The following is a 14,885-nucleotide window of genomic DNA, read 5'->3' as shown; positions in this document are numbered from 1 at the left end:
TCCTAGCACTTTGGGAGGCTGAGGCGGGCAGATCACTTGAGGTCAGGAGTTCAAGACCAGCCTGGCCAACATGGTGAAACCCCATTTCTACTAAAAATACAAAAATTAGCTGGGCATGGTGGCACACACCTGTAATCCCAGCTACTCGGGAGACTGAGGCAGGAGAATCGCTTGAACCCAGGAGGTGGAAGTTGTAGTGAGCTGAGATCGCACCACTGCATTCCAGCTTGGGCAACAGAGTGAGACTCTGACTCAATTGAGAACAACAACAACAACAAAACACCTATAGCAGCCATTGCTAGGCCTTTGGTATACATTTCTTTAGAAGATAAGATGGTCCAGATTACTGAAGTCATAACAAAGGCAATGCACAGTTAGCTTCACCTGTCACTTTCTTTTTGTTTTTCGGGTCATATACTTTCATCATTTTCAATTCTAGTGTACATAGGCACACATATAGGAAATGCATCCCGTGAGAGCCTAGACACGTACACAGAACATGTCTCCGTAACAGTAACAGGCATGGCTGCTTGCGTGCTGTAGGGATTCTTCTAGTTTCTGGGTAGAGGTGCTGAAGGGGTGAACAGTCTACTCAGGGCTCCTCTGAGACCCAAAGCAGCTTGTAACATTTGGTGGCTTATTTTGAAGTGTGTACAGTGTATGTGCTCAGCTGTGCCTTGATTTGTTTCCGAAATGCAGGGACTATGTTCTGCGTATATCCTGGCAGACAGGCGTGGCCGCTGTGAGCTGCAGTCCAGTCTGTACCCAAAAGAAGGAAATCAAGGGAGAAGAAGAATTGAAGTGGTGAGACAAGATAGAGAGCAGAGTAGAGGAAAGTGAGGGAATGAGGAGGAGATAACGGAAGACAGAAGTTAGGGAATGAGGAGGAGATAACGGAAGACAGAAATACAAAAACTCAAAGGTTCTTGGGGTTGAAATAAAAAAGAAGGACCAGAAGATAAAAGGTTTAAAGCTTTTTTAAAAAAGAAAAAAGAAAGGTATATAAATACCTTTTTTATCAAAAAAAAATTCTTTTTTTTTTTTTTTTAAAAAAGAAAGGTATATAAATAGAGGGAGTGGTTGATAGGTAAAGAGAAATTTACAGAAAGCAGAAAACCACACCATGTTAGAATAAGCATCCACTCCAGCGTGCCTGGGACGGTCCCACTTCAGGACTGCGTTTTCGGGAATTTATTAACAGCTCCTTCTTTCCCTCTTCAAATGTCCCAGTTTGATGATACATGGTCATCCTGTCTATAGACTACCTCTGGCCTAAGACAGAGAAGCCATGAGCAGGACCAAAGCTGGGAAATGGGCACCAAGAAGAGCTTTAGGGAAGGGACAAAGAGAAATAATGGCTAAAATAAAATACTTTAAAAAAAGAACATGGAAAATGGAGACAAGACACAATGTAGGGGCACTTGTAACCAATTAGAGCAAAGACAGATAAAGTGAGAAGGGCTGTTGAGAGAAAAAGTATAAAAATTTAAGGAGGGATAGAGAGGAGCAAGAGGAAAACAAAGACAAGAGACAAATGATTCAGAGCACAAATATGTGTAGGCTTCAAATATTTTTCATTATGTCTGGGGATTTGTGGTTGTGATCAGCATATATAAAAATGATGGAAAAGGGCCACCCTCTTTGGGCCCTGCGCAGGCACGCACAAGGTTCCTCTGTGGCTGCCTCCCTGGCCCGGCCGGCTACCCTGAAGCTGCTCCCCACTCAGCGCCTGCCTCCCTGGCTTGCAGGCTGCCCTGGCCAAGCCTTCCCACTGAGCCCCCTCCTTGGCTCCCAAAGGCCTCATACCAGATGGTCTGCCTCCGTGGTTTCATAGCTGTCCACAGATAGGCCACAGTATGTGAAGCCGTACTTCAGTGCGTCATTTCGAAAACCTCTTTTGACTTTTAACGGGATCAGAATTTCATATTGAGAAAGGCGGAAAGTAAATGTCAAAAGCAAGTTCAAAAGGCCAAGGGATTTCTAGCAAAGCATTCCCTTAGACCCAGTGGAAAGACAGAACACCAGCGGCAGTAGGGTCTTTGGCACTTGAGCTTCAGAAAATGTGCCATATGGATTTCTACCACCATTTTGAGTTGGGTCATACTATGGGTTGAACTGTATCTCCCCCGAGTATTCATATGTTGAAGCAGGCCTAATGCCTAAGACCTCAGAATGTGACCTTATTTGGAGATAGGGTCTTTACAGAGGTAATTAAGTTAAAACGAGGTCATGAAGGTGGCCCCTAATCCAATACAACTGGTGCCTTTATAAGAAGAGGAGGCCAGGCTCAGTGGCTCACGCCTGTAATCCCAGCACTTTGGGAGGCTGAGGCAGGCAGATCATCTGGGGGCAGGAGTTCGAGACCAGCTTGCCCAATATGGCGAAACCTTGTCTTTACTAAAAATACAAAAAATTAGCCTGGTGTGGTGGCAGGCGCCTGTAATCTCAGCTACTTGGGAGGCTCAGGCAGGAGAATTACTTGAACCTCGGAGGCGGAAATTGCAGTGAGTCGAGATGGTGCTACTGCACTCCAGCCTGGGCAACAAGAGCGAAACTCCATCTCAAAAAAAAAAAAAAAAAAAAGAGGAAATTTGGATGCAGATACACATTCAGAAAGAATGCCATGTGAACACGAAGATAACCATCTACAAGCGAAGGAGAGAGGTCTGGAACAGAGACTTCCCTCACAGCCCTTGAAGGAACCAATCCTGCTGACACCTTGATCTGGGACCTCTAACCTCCATCCAGAAATAAATTTGTTTGTGGCATTTTGTTATGGCGTCTGATATGGTTTGGCTGTGTCCCCACCCAAATCTCACCTTGAATTGTAATAATCCCATGTGTCAAGGGCAGGGCCAGGTGGAGATAACTGAATCACAGGGGCAGTTTCCCCCATACTATTCTCATGGTAGTCAATAAGTTTCAGGAAATCTGATGGTTTTATAAATGGGAGTTCCCCTGCACAAGCTCTCTTGCCTGCCACCATGTAAGACATGACTTTGCTCCTCATTCACCTTCCGCCATGATTGTGAGGCCTCCTCAGCCATGTGGAGCTGTGAGTCCATTAAACCTCTTTCTTTATAAATTACTCAGTCTTGGGTATGCCTAATAAACTAGTACTCCAGATGCAATCTCATCAAAGATGATAGTTAGGAGAAGATGACCAGACTATTTACAGGTTTTTTTTGGTTTTTTATTTTTCATTTCCCTGGGGACACTAAATGATGCCTCTTTGAATTATCTGAAAGTGTGGGCTCTCTGTATGGCGAGATGGAACTGGCTGTCTTTGAGGAAATCGTTTCAACTATTCATGCCTCTGTTTCTCCCTTTATAAAGTTGGTTACTGAGCCTGCATTCTGAAGTGCCCATTGTGGCCGGGCATGGTCCCTGTAATCCCAGCAACTTTGAGAGGCAATAGCAGCCAGATCTCTTGAGGTCAGGAGTTCAAGACCAGCCTGGCCAACCTAGTGAAACCCCATCTCTACTAAAAATACAAAAAATTAACCGGCCATGGTGGTGTGTGCCTGTAATCCCAGCTACTCAGGAGGCTGAGGTGGGAGAATCGCTTGAACCTAGGAAGCAGAGGTTGCAGTGAATCAAGGTCGCGCCACTGCACTCCCGCCTGGGTGACAGAATGAGACTTCATCTCACAAAAAAAAAACAAACAAACAAAGTGCCCATTGTGTCTGAGTCTTAAGGCAAAGAGTGATCCCGTGAATAGTCTCAGCTTTGGACAAGAAGGTCAAACTTAAATGTAAAGTCTTCTTAATAAGCGCTCTTTCTAAGAGTGGCTGGAAGGTGAGTGGACACTAACTTCTTTTGTAAATCCTTGGACAGAGAAATACAGTCCTTGACTTTCTACCTGACCCACACAGAAGCAGCTCTGTCTTGGCCTTTTGAGTACCTTTTGGATATGTTGGCTTTTTGAATACCTCAACTGATCCTCTGCCTTTTAAAAAAATTTTACATAATCAAACACCAAAACAGCTTGAAGTATTTATACGAGTAGTTGAATCCTTTAGTGCCTAATGTCAGAGAAAATCTCCCGTTGAGTCAGGGAGAAGGATGGAAACTGCTTGTTAAACTATCTCTGGTACCAGAAAAAGAAAACAAAAAACTACTCTCTGACTTTCTTTCTTTTTTCTGTTTTTTTTTTTTTTTTAATTTAATTTAACTGCTGTAGGTCTAGATCTTCATCTTGTCTAACTCTAACTTGAGCAATCTCTCCAGTCAATAGTGAAAGGAATGGTGTTTAGCTCTGTTTCCTTATATGGCAGAGAATGACAATGTGCTTGTCTAGTTGAACTGCAGCATGGCTCCCTGACAAATTATAATGACTGGTTACGGAAACCTCCTGCTCTGGTTTCCATCGCTTTCTTGGGGGAAGACACAGAGCAGATAGCTGTAGAGAAATGGTGAGGGTTGGCGTTAGGGAGCGGCTTTGAACAGCTCTGGCATTTTCCAGCAGTGTGACTTTGGGCAAGTTATTTGATTTACTTTACTGCTCTGAGAGAGCAGTCCTCAACCAGAACAGTGCCTGACATACAGCTAGTATGCCAGCAAGGTAGCTGAATGAGCTAGCTTATCTTCTCAACCATCCTTAACCTGTGAGGACTTCAGATAACTATCAATCCATTGCTATTCAGTCTCTCTCCCAAGTTCAGTACTTTTTCTCCAGATAAATTCCAATTTCCTTCTTCCCTCCCTCCTCTACCGCCTTCTCCCTTCCTCCCTCTCTCTCCTCTCCTTTCTCTCTCTCTCTCTCTCTCTCTCTCTCTCTCTCGTTTCTTTTTCTCTTTTCCCCTCCCTCCCTCTTTTCTTACTCCCACTCATTCCAGGTCTAAAACACTGAAAACCTCCAAAAAAACCCAATCTCAGGAATAATACGACTCTTTAGCTATACTAAATAAAATGATTTAAAATGTTAAAGGTAGCACACATTTGTTGATAAGGGCAAGCGGGTAAACCTTCTGGTTGAAGAGGACAGTGGAAGTTGTCTGCTTTCTGCAGAGCAGCAAGGTTCATGCTTCAGAGATAGAAATATCTATTTAGAAAGTGCGTACGCTGATCTGAAATAGGACTTCCTAGAACTTGTATCTATTGGTCCTAGTCTTACCTCCTGGAGACCCCAAATATAGAAGCAGTCGGCCCTTTTTAATCTGTCTACAGGATGGCCTAGAGGAGGCAACAGGGGACAGTGTGGGGCTAAGCCCCACGCTTACAGATAGACTCCACAGGAAATCACAACCAATAACTGACCATTTGTAATTTAGTGTCTATCACGTACGTGCAAAGCAGTTTTGAGATATTACTTCTAGTAGTTGTGACAACTACAAAATGGAGGAGAAATTATCCCCATTTTGCAAAGTGGTGAATTTGAGATTCAAACTCAAGTTCTCCTGACTCCAAAGTTTGTTCTCAAATAGATCGCAATTCTTTCTAGAACTACAAGCGAAAGAGGAGTCTCAGTCACGTGGAGTAATTAGCAAGAGGCAGCATAGCACGGTGGTGAAGAAGGTGGGCAATGCCTCCAGATTATCCCGGGTTTAGATCCTGACCCAGCTACTTACTAGCTGTGGGACCTTACCTGTATTACTTAATCTAATTGTAACTCAGTTTCTTCATCTGTAAAATTAGCTGTTACGAAGATCTCATTTTATTTTTCCTAATAAAAATCTATACACTACTTAGCATGTGCCAGGCAGTGTTCTAAACACTGAGCAATGATACAATTCACTAGAAATTAATGAGCTCCAACATGAGCATTGGCTTCAGGTATCTTTAAGGAAGAAATTATAGACTTTTTTTCTTTTTACTTTTTATTTTTTTCTGAGACAGGGTCTCACTCTGTCATCCAGGGTGGAGTGCATTGGTGCAATCTCAACTCACTGCAGCCTTAACCTCCCAAGTTCATGTGATCCTCTCACCTTAGCCTCCCACGTAGCTGGGACTGCAGGTGCACACCACCATGCCTGGCTAATTTTTGTATTTTTTGTAGAGACAGGGTTTCACCATTTCACTTAGGCTGGTCTCGAACCCTTGCACTCAAGCAATCTGCCTGCTTTGGCCACCCAAAGTGCTGGGACTACAGGCGTGAGCTACCACTACCAACCTGACGTTTATTTCTTTCACTCATTTAACTCATTTATTAATACTACGTGCAGGAAACAGCACATTTTTAGGCTCAAATCACAGCACTGAAAAAGGCAGACAAAGTCTCTGCTTTCATAGTGCTTATGTTCTGGGAGCATAAGAAATAAATAAGCAAGCAAACAAACAAATATGCAATCATAAGCATACATTATGAATATGCATGTAACTGAACGACAGAGGTATTCCGATGGGTTCTCCAAAGCAGAGCTAATTTTACCACTGCATCCCTTAGGATCAGTGCCGTGCTAGTCAATGTTTAGCAACAAGTTCTTGGGTGAGGGGGAGGGGAGTCTGCTTTGTAGCATGCGCTGATTTCTGTGGTATAATTACTTCCATCATGGTCAATTTCAAGTTCTGAATATGACATCACTGAATGAAGAATTGGGAAGAAAAGCTCAGTTGCACAGCATTTTATACAGTATTTCCACCATATAGCCACAATAGATGTAACTAACCTCAAGAGAATAGATAATAGTGAAACATAGTAAAATAATTAGGAAGAGTTTTGAGTATTTATTATCTTGGCTTTTCATATGATGTGTTTAATTGTAAGCTTATATGATTTAGTTTTTATAATGGCTGTGTTTTACAACTGGCTCTCAATATTCTCGAAAGTTTAACAATCAGCTTTTGGAAGCCAGTATGAGTTTGGGGTGCAGAGAAAGTGGGGACAGTGTTAGAGATGAAGGAGACTGAGTCCAGATGACGTCATTGTACAGAGGTGGATTCTAATCTAATTCCTTTTTAGCTGCTCTTCTCCAACAAGCTCTGCTTCCATGTACACACGGAAGCACCTGCCCTCTAAACCAAAGAGCATGGGTACAAATATAGTAACAATTTTGACATTCTTACTAGATCAGGTCACTCTTACAGAGAAACTCTTGGCTCTCCAATCTTTAGTGAATATAATTCATGCAGTCAGTGCTCTGAATATGGTAGATTTTTCTGTGCAATACGGAGTATGTAATTCCTAACTGCTGAATAAAGGAAGAACCTAGAGATAAATTTTCTGTCCTTCTGCAAAAGCAAATTATCCCCCGTCCATGCACTCAAAGTCTCCTGTCTCTTAGGGTCCACATACATTCAAAGGGCCACCCAGGGAAGCATCTAAACCAGGGGCTGTGATGACTGTGGCCCTAGAGAAGATGTAGGGGTGAGGGTGGAGGTGGAGCAAGCTTCTCCCCTCTTCAGGATTTGCGCATCCTCACCACAAAGTGGAAACAGAGAAAAACATCTTCAGCTTTTCCTAGGAAGCGAAATATGTGCTCAAAACCTCCTAAGAACAGAAATGCTTAAATTTCTTTCCTCCTAGATTCACCCCTCCCCCTAAGCCTAAATTTCCCTTAGTAATGATGGCTGGAAAAGGAAGTGGGAAATAGCATGACAAATTTTTTTCTTGCCACATTTCCAGTGCTTTACAAAAGCAAACGCTGGAAATCTCATCAGAAAAGTTTGACCTTATGGGGTTGATAACTTTGTGCTTAAACTGGAAAAAAAAAGCAAAATTAAGGTTTTGCTTTTCTGGCCAAACCGATGATTTGGCATATGCAACTATAATTTTTAGAAAGAAATTATTCAAAACTAAAGACATAGGCTTCTGAGGAATAAGAAACTACATACATCTACTATCAATTATTTTAACGATAGGTACACAGAACTGAGTCTGAGCCAGGATGTTTTATCAGAGTCATCAGGGAGCTTTTACAAACTACAGATTCCTGGACCCCCTTCTAGACCTACTGAATCAGGGTCTCCAGAGGATAGGTCTCAGAGATGTGTATTTTCAAAAGGCTCGACAGTTGATTCTGATTAAGATACTGGTTAAGATCCATGGGTCTATAGGCAGATTGGGCTGCATTGTATAACCTAAATTTGCTAACTGTTAAAATATGCTCTCTTACTATCAGGGGAAGTAATGTGGTATATTGAAAAGGTTAACTGCTTGGAACTTAGGAGCTGTGTGTTTTGGAACTATCTTACCACGAATTAACTGGATGACTTTGGTCAAGTTACTTGGTTAGTTCTTTCATTCAACAAATATTTATTCCAATTCTGCCTTGTGCCACGCACTGGGTATATATGAACGAAGAAGAAATAGAGGTTCTCTGCCCTTATGTATCTGACAGATCAATAAGACAGGGCAGATATTAATCAAAGAAACCTACAAATACATATATAATTTTACTTGGTGTGGCTAGGCTTTGGAGAATAAAAAGTAGATCACTTGTTCCTCCTTTAAAAAGAATTTCTACTTAAGATCCCAAATTTCCTGTCCCAATCTTCCCACGCATAATTATATGTTTTAAGTCCACTCATTTATAAAACACAAAACCAAAAGCTACTATGAATTCAATAACTCTTTTAAATAAATTAGCATTTTATCATTATAATGTAGGTATATAATTAAAAAAATAGTAGCACATATGCTGTAAGATGTATTATTTACTCAGAGCAGCTTGCCAAAAGCACTTGCTGCATATACAGATTTGTTTACCTCTTGCAATGACTTTGTGACCTCCCAGGGATCCACCACGCAGAGGTTAAAAACCTACAGACCACATTAATGAAGACTAAAACGTGGTACTTGAGTAGACATGGCCCTTTTCTTCCACAACATAACACTATCAGTGACCACATTTTCCCCTCCCCTCTGAGCTTAGACTCATCCTCAGAATCCTTCTTAACATGCCAGTTGGTTGGAGCTGACATAGAGATGAAAAATTATATGTACTCCTTGGACTAAATGAGCTCCTAAGGTCTTGCCCAGCTTAAACATTCTATGAATTTATATATTCAATGCTGTTCTGCTGCCTTGAGGAACACAAATGCCTTCTCCCATGTTCATATAAAAGTATCCCAAATATTAGAAGGTATTTATGTGGCCTCCTCATTTTCTTTTCTTTGGGAAAAACAGCTCTAGATCCTTTATCTGTTCTGCATATATTTTGCCTCCTGACTCCCTCCAGCCTTTGATGCTCACCCTAGAATGCATATGTGTCCATGTCTTTCTGAAAAATGAGCCCAGAACAGAGCACGGAGTCCCATTTGGGATCTGAACTGTGCAGAACTCAGGGGATTTTTTACTCTACTTGACAAAACACCATGATGGGTGCTCAATGGATTAAAAATTACATTGCAAATATTGCTTAGATCTGAAACTTCCAGTGATTAAGAGTGCACCAGCTTTTATGCATTCACCTTACTATGTATTGTGGTTTACATTGAGTTGTGCTTGTTTTTATTTATTAAAATTATTAAATCATTACGCATTAAATCTTCAAGACTGCTTTCATTTGAAGGGAGCCATATCACATGGAAGGTTCATATGAAGTTTCTTGCCAACAATAATATCCAGAATGTTTTTTCCCAACATCTTTCTGAGATGGATGATTCTTATCCTTTCAGTTGTCAGTGGCGCAGACTTCCAGATTAATCTCCCTTAACACTGGCTCACTGGGTCATGTCACAGTGATCATCAAGAACTGTGTAATCATTCATTGGGTGTTTGCCTCTCTAGGAATTTATTCACCTGAAAATTCAAATGATTCCCATTGAGAGCTGTTGGACATTTCAGCTAATTTGCCTTCCATGCTCAATTTCTCTTCTAACTAAAATTACCCATTGAGCTCTTCTTTGCCCAGGGGTGACCACTGCCTGGATTAGAGTCATTCATCCATAGGCATGCCTGTGCCTTTGATGTCCTCCTCCTACTAAAGGATTTGCCATAGACAATAGTCTTTGCCTGAACCAGTCAGACTTCCTCTCTCAGGACTGGACCTGGAAGCACAGAAGAAATTTTCCAGTTGATAGAACAACAGAAAGGGGCAGACACGTGCACTGAGCTGAGTCACACTAGTGGAAAGGGATGGAGTAAACATCCATGGACCGCTGCTGGGATCCTCTCACCCACCTTGACTCTAACTCTACTCTCTTTGGGCCCTGGTCCTATTTGGGCTTCTGCTCTTGGATATCCCTGTGATCCCATCCCTTCGTTAATCTATGTCTTACAATCCTGGCCCTTTACTTGAGCTACCAAAGTTTGCTCACACAGAGGTCTATTTCTTCTTAACACTGGGCCACGTGCTCTCTCAGACTTCACCTTATTCATCCATACACTGCTTCGCTAAGCTCTGCCTGACTCCTGATTGTTGCTGTTTCTTCTTGACTCCCCTGGCTGTTGTGCACAACTTAGCCCATTTTTGTAACTTATATCCATTCTGGCTTAGACTGCTCCTCCTGACCCCAGTGGAACTAGTATCTTTGATGCCAATTGGTCCTTGGGCCTCTTGGGCACTTTGCCTTGGTCCTGCCCGTCTTTAGCACAAAGTGAAGTCAGCCTGGTTCCTCAGCAATACATCTTGAGACAAGTGATGAGGAATGTTATATGTGGGTGTCACAAGGAACTAATTATATATTCCTACTTAATATGTTTATCTCCAAGTGAGGTTGTTCCCTTTTAGTCAAGTGCTTTCATGGAGTATTCACAAAACAATGCCAGAAGACTCAGGATACCATCACAAAGCAATTTATGTTCAAGTTATACATCATTTATACGTATACATATATTTTCAAAGAAAAGCCACGTACTAAAGTGAGTGCCCAATTTACTAAAATTTTTTTAAAATGTATTTTCCTTCAACTATTCCCTCACTGCTAGTTAGCAAGCCTTTTATTAACTTCTTGGTGTTCTTTTCACGTACACTTAATAGCAGCCATTCCTGGATTTCTCTAGCCCCCAAGAGCTCCCCATAGAAAACTGCTTCTTTTCTAGAAATGACCTTCTTTTCTTTGAAATGGAGGCCATATGAGGCCATCTTCACCGATACATCTGTGTATTTACCCCCTCTTTCTTTCCTTCCAGATCTGGGAAACAAAAACGGACACCTCCACTTGTGTTCTGATCCCATCCACCCTTGTCTTCTATGGGAGTCCACACCTGACCCCACTCCCCATCTTACATGCCCCAGCTCAAAGATCTCTCACCTGTCAATCATGAAGGGTGGGTTTACAAAGGGACCTTAAGGGTTCACAGTTTTTATCAGATTCTCAAAGGTTTCCATAACAACAACACAGGGAAGAACAACACAGGGAACAACCTCATCACCCTTCCCTCACAGCCCAGGTCATACTTTCCCCCCCTGCCCCCTTCCCACAGCCTTACCCACAGCCTGCCAATTGTGAGTTTGGGGTGAGAAGCAGAGTGGGTCCTTACCACAAAACATGCTCTGACATCTCCTCTGTTTGTGCAAGTGGCTTTCCCTAGCTAGAACGCATCTGTGCTAGAGTGTTCTTCTGTGCTCTGGGCCTAATCTTAGAGCTGGTCCCTGCAAATTGTCAATGTTGGATCAAGAAAGCTCCCTATCCGGCACAGGGATGGGGGAGCTGGGGAACAGGCTAGAGGTGGAGGCCTGGGGTTAAGGAAGTTAGGGATGCAACCGGGGTCCGTTACAGCTGGGAGCACTAAAGACAGAGGCAAAGAGGTGAGAGGCGAGCTCCGAGGAGCAGTCTGGTTTCAATACCAACAGAAACCACAGCCAGGTGTTCCTGCCTTCCTTGCCCTTCCTACCAGGCCCAGGCATGACGTGCTGGGATTCATTCCATGCTTTTGGCTAGAGGGAGAGAAGCTGCCTCATTTACTAAGGCCTTTATGTTGTCAGCACTTTCTCACTGGTCTTCTGCTCAAGTGGATCTTTGGATTTCCTGGTTCCTGAATATTGCCTTGTACCGCTGATGGCCCATCTTATTCCACTTCCTTATATTTGTGTCCTCTTGGTCTGTGATCATCAGAGTAAAAATTCAGACAACATTGGGACAGACCAGTATTCACTGGACATGGCTCAGGGCTCTAGAAAGAACTAGGAGCGAGAAGATACCACTCAAGGGTCCTCAAATATGAGAAAGGAAGAGATCATTAGGGATACTAGGTAAGAAGTGGAGGATCCCAGCCAAGAGGAGCATAATGTCCAGAGGACTGAAATGATAGGCAGTTCAAGGTATAGAATCTACAAGGAAGAGGGGGCAAAGAGCTTCATCTCATTTGGACATCTTAACCACTATGGGACATAGGAGAAGCATGACCAATGTCCATTCTGCACTCCAAGATGAAGTCAAAAGCTGATGATTTCCTCAAAGGTCAGGGTTACTTAAGTAGAGGAACCAATACTAGAACTGAGATTTTGTAGCGGTTCTCATAAGTTAAGCCTATGCCAAAAGTATCTATTTAAGCTACCCTTCTACTCAGGACTTATGGGCATCTCTCCAATAGCAAACTTGGATTAGCCTGACAGATGAAGAACTTTCAGTAAGGAGCTAATGGTATCTTCTCAGGCTCTAAGAGAACTTACGCAGAAAATCCCGTTTTGAAGTTTGAAAATTCTTTGGCAGCATCTTTTTAACCTCCTCCTTAGTCCTACCATGCTATTTGCATACCACTCTATCAGCATTTTTCCTGTCCCCCGACCACATTTCTGAGACATGTGATAGACTACAGGAAATGGGAAACTAGCAAATCTCTTTTCATGCCCATCTCTAAGTCACTTTTGTGTCTTGCTAAGGAATGACTAACTAGTAATCACGCTATCATGAAAATGGCAAATGGAGAAAATTACAGGTGTTTCTACAAAAATACCTGCTGAGGTGCATTTTAATTATCAGAACAGAGAATACCTGGGCTAGATTCTGGAACTTTACATGGCTGGCCATAGGACAAACTTATTCTATCTACCTAAGAGGAGGAGATTCTCAGACCAGTCACAGAAGCCAATTAGAAATGTTAATAATGCTAATAACAAGACAGTTGCCTTACTGTCAGGAAATGCTTTCTTGTATCTCATGTAAAATCCTTTAAGCTGCAGTTTGAGCCTGGTTCTTCTTCTCCTAACTTTAATATAAGAATTGTGTATTTACTTAAGGAAATATTTTGATTGGAATGATTGAAATTACACATTCTTTTTGCTTTGAATTCTTGAAACAACCCTGCACTTTACTTATGGATCAACCCATTGTACATACATTCCTTGTGTGTCCTAGGCTCAACTCTTAGTGACTTTTTGTTCTGAAATTTTGCGATTATATTTCTGAAATGAAAGTTACTGTGCTTTCATTGTGTTCCTTTGACCTCACTATGTGGCGAAATATGTTCTAGGTAACATTCAACAGGAAGGAAGTAGCACAAAGAACTGCCTAAAATTCAGCATAAACTCAAATCCTCTCTCTCTATCTCTACCTATACAGCAGAACACCTAAACTGTTACTCTGAAAAACCTAAAGTGTCTTTATGGTTGTTGGGGGTGGGGAGCCCAAGAGGAGGGGGATGGGGGATCCGGAGAGAGTGGTCATAGCGCATTTTGAACTTTCAGGCATTCTGAGATGTTGGTTTCAAAATGGAATTTATCCTCAAATCCCAAGATTATAGATTTCCTTCCAAACTGCATTCCCTTCATGGTTTAGAGAACAGTTAAAAGAAAAATTGCTCTCCATATTTTGATTGACATTAAAAACACTGTGAAAATAGTTTGGAACTTGATCTCTTCGAGGGAAGGACAGTAATTAAACTATAGCTTTCGCCTGCAGCTTTTCTCTCACACTTACTCAGAACTGTTCCAGGGAAGGAAATTCACAGGGAATTTTGTTCTCTTATATCACTTCTAGAAGGAGAAAGAGGCATTCCCAAGAAAATTATCCCCAAACTTCTAAATACAAAGGGAAAATGTTATTTAATGAATCTCAACCCCAAACCACCGCATTCCATGGAATAAAATCCAGTTGAATCAGTGATTTGCAGCTGGTAGTCTTTCATAGCCAGCACTATTAAAAAATCATCAGATTTACCCTGCTTGCCATATAGCATCTAGTCTTCACTCAAGTTCTAGCTGTATACGTCTGGTTTTGGCAAACACATTAGAAGGATTTTCAGTTTACAAGTCCATCTGCATAGCCCTGTTAACAGAAGGCATCTATAAATACCAAGCACTTTGTTCTCATCCACTTTTTTTGACCATGTATTGCCACAGCACTAAAATTCCCCCACCCCTTACAATCAGCTCTTTCTAAAAGGAATTACAGGCTACTACCAACGAACTGCCTTGTACTACTGTTTCAGACACCCAAATATGTCTATCTCGATATGAAAGACTGCCTCCTCCCTTTCTAAACCACATTTCCAATCGACATCTCTGCAGATTATCTAGACACACTCAGGCACCCTTTCAAACAGAAAATAAGATTTCTTAAAAAAATAGTTTGGTAGGACGTTAAATGTGCTTTCTCAAAACACACCCACTAGCGCATGCATTCTCTTGTTATTAGGTTTTATAGGAAACAGACCAGCCTAGGCATCTTCTGTCTTAGCAAATATCCCATCAGTGACATTAACCCAACCAGTGCTAGGTGCTAGTGATCTCTCCATCTCTGACCTTATTTCCTTGCAACTCTGGAAGTCTAGTTTAAATACTGGCAGCAGACTATAACGCAAATGCCTTTGGTTAAAAAATCATTCCTTTTTGGCTTCTCATCAACCTAAAGAATTGTTGGTTTTGTTTTTAAAGCAAAACCACGTTAAATCTTTGGCAATAAAAGATGCAGAAGAGACTGTGTGAGCAATCTGGTGCAGTAGGCTTGCTAACACTGGCCTTTGGATATCAGGTATAATCTCATATGGCTGTCCTAAACAAAAGGCTATCCTAATCAAAGTTGCCAGTGCTCCCTAAATGTAAGTCTATATGGTCGCTCTT

The 14,885-nt window shown here is 41.9% G+C and overlaps 1 protein-coding gene across 30 annotated transcripts in view; it reads right to left on the bottom strand.

Moving 5' to 3' along the window:
* CALD1 (caldesmon 1) overlaps nt 1–14,885 on the bottom strand; it is a 236,492-nt gene that overhangs the window by 180,759 nt on the left and 40,848 nt on the right. The gene's annotated exons all lie outside the window — the stretch shown is intronic.

Source organism: Macaca fascicularis, chromosome 3 (genome assembly GCF_037993035.2).
Source record: "Macaca fascicularis isolate 582-1 chromosome 3, T2T-MFA8v1.1".
In the NCBI taxonomy this organism is placed as follows: domain Eukaryota; kingdom Metazoa; phylum Chordata; class Mammalia; order Primates; family Cercopithecidae; genus Macaca; species Macaca fascicularis.
Note: the sequence above shows the minus strand (reverse complement) of the source record. Positions and strands in the feature narration are given on the sequence as shown.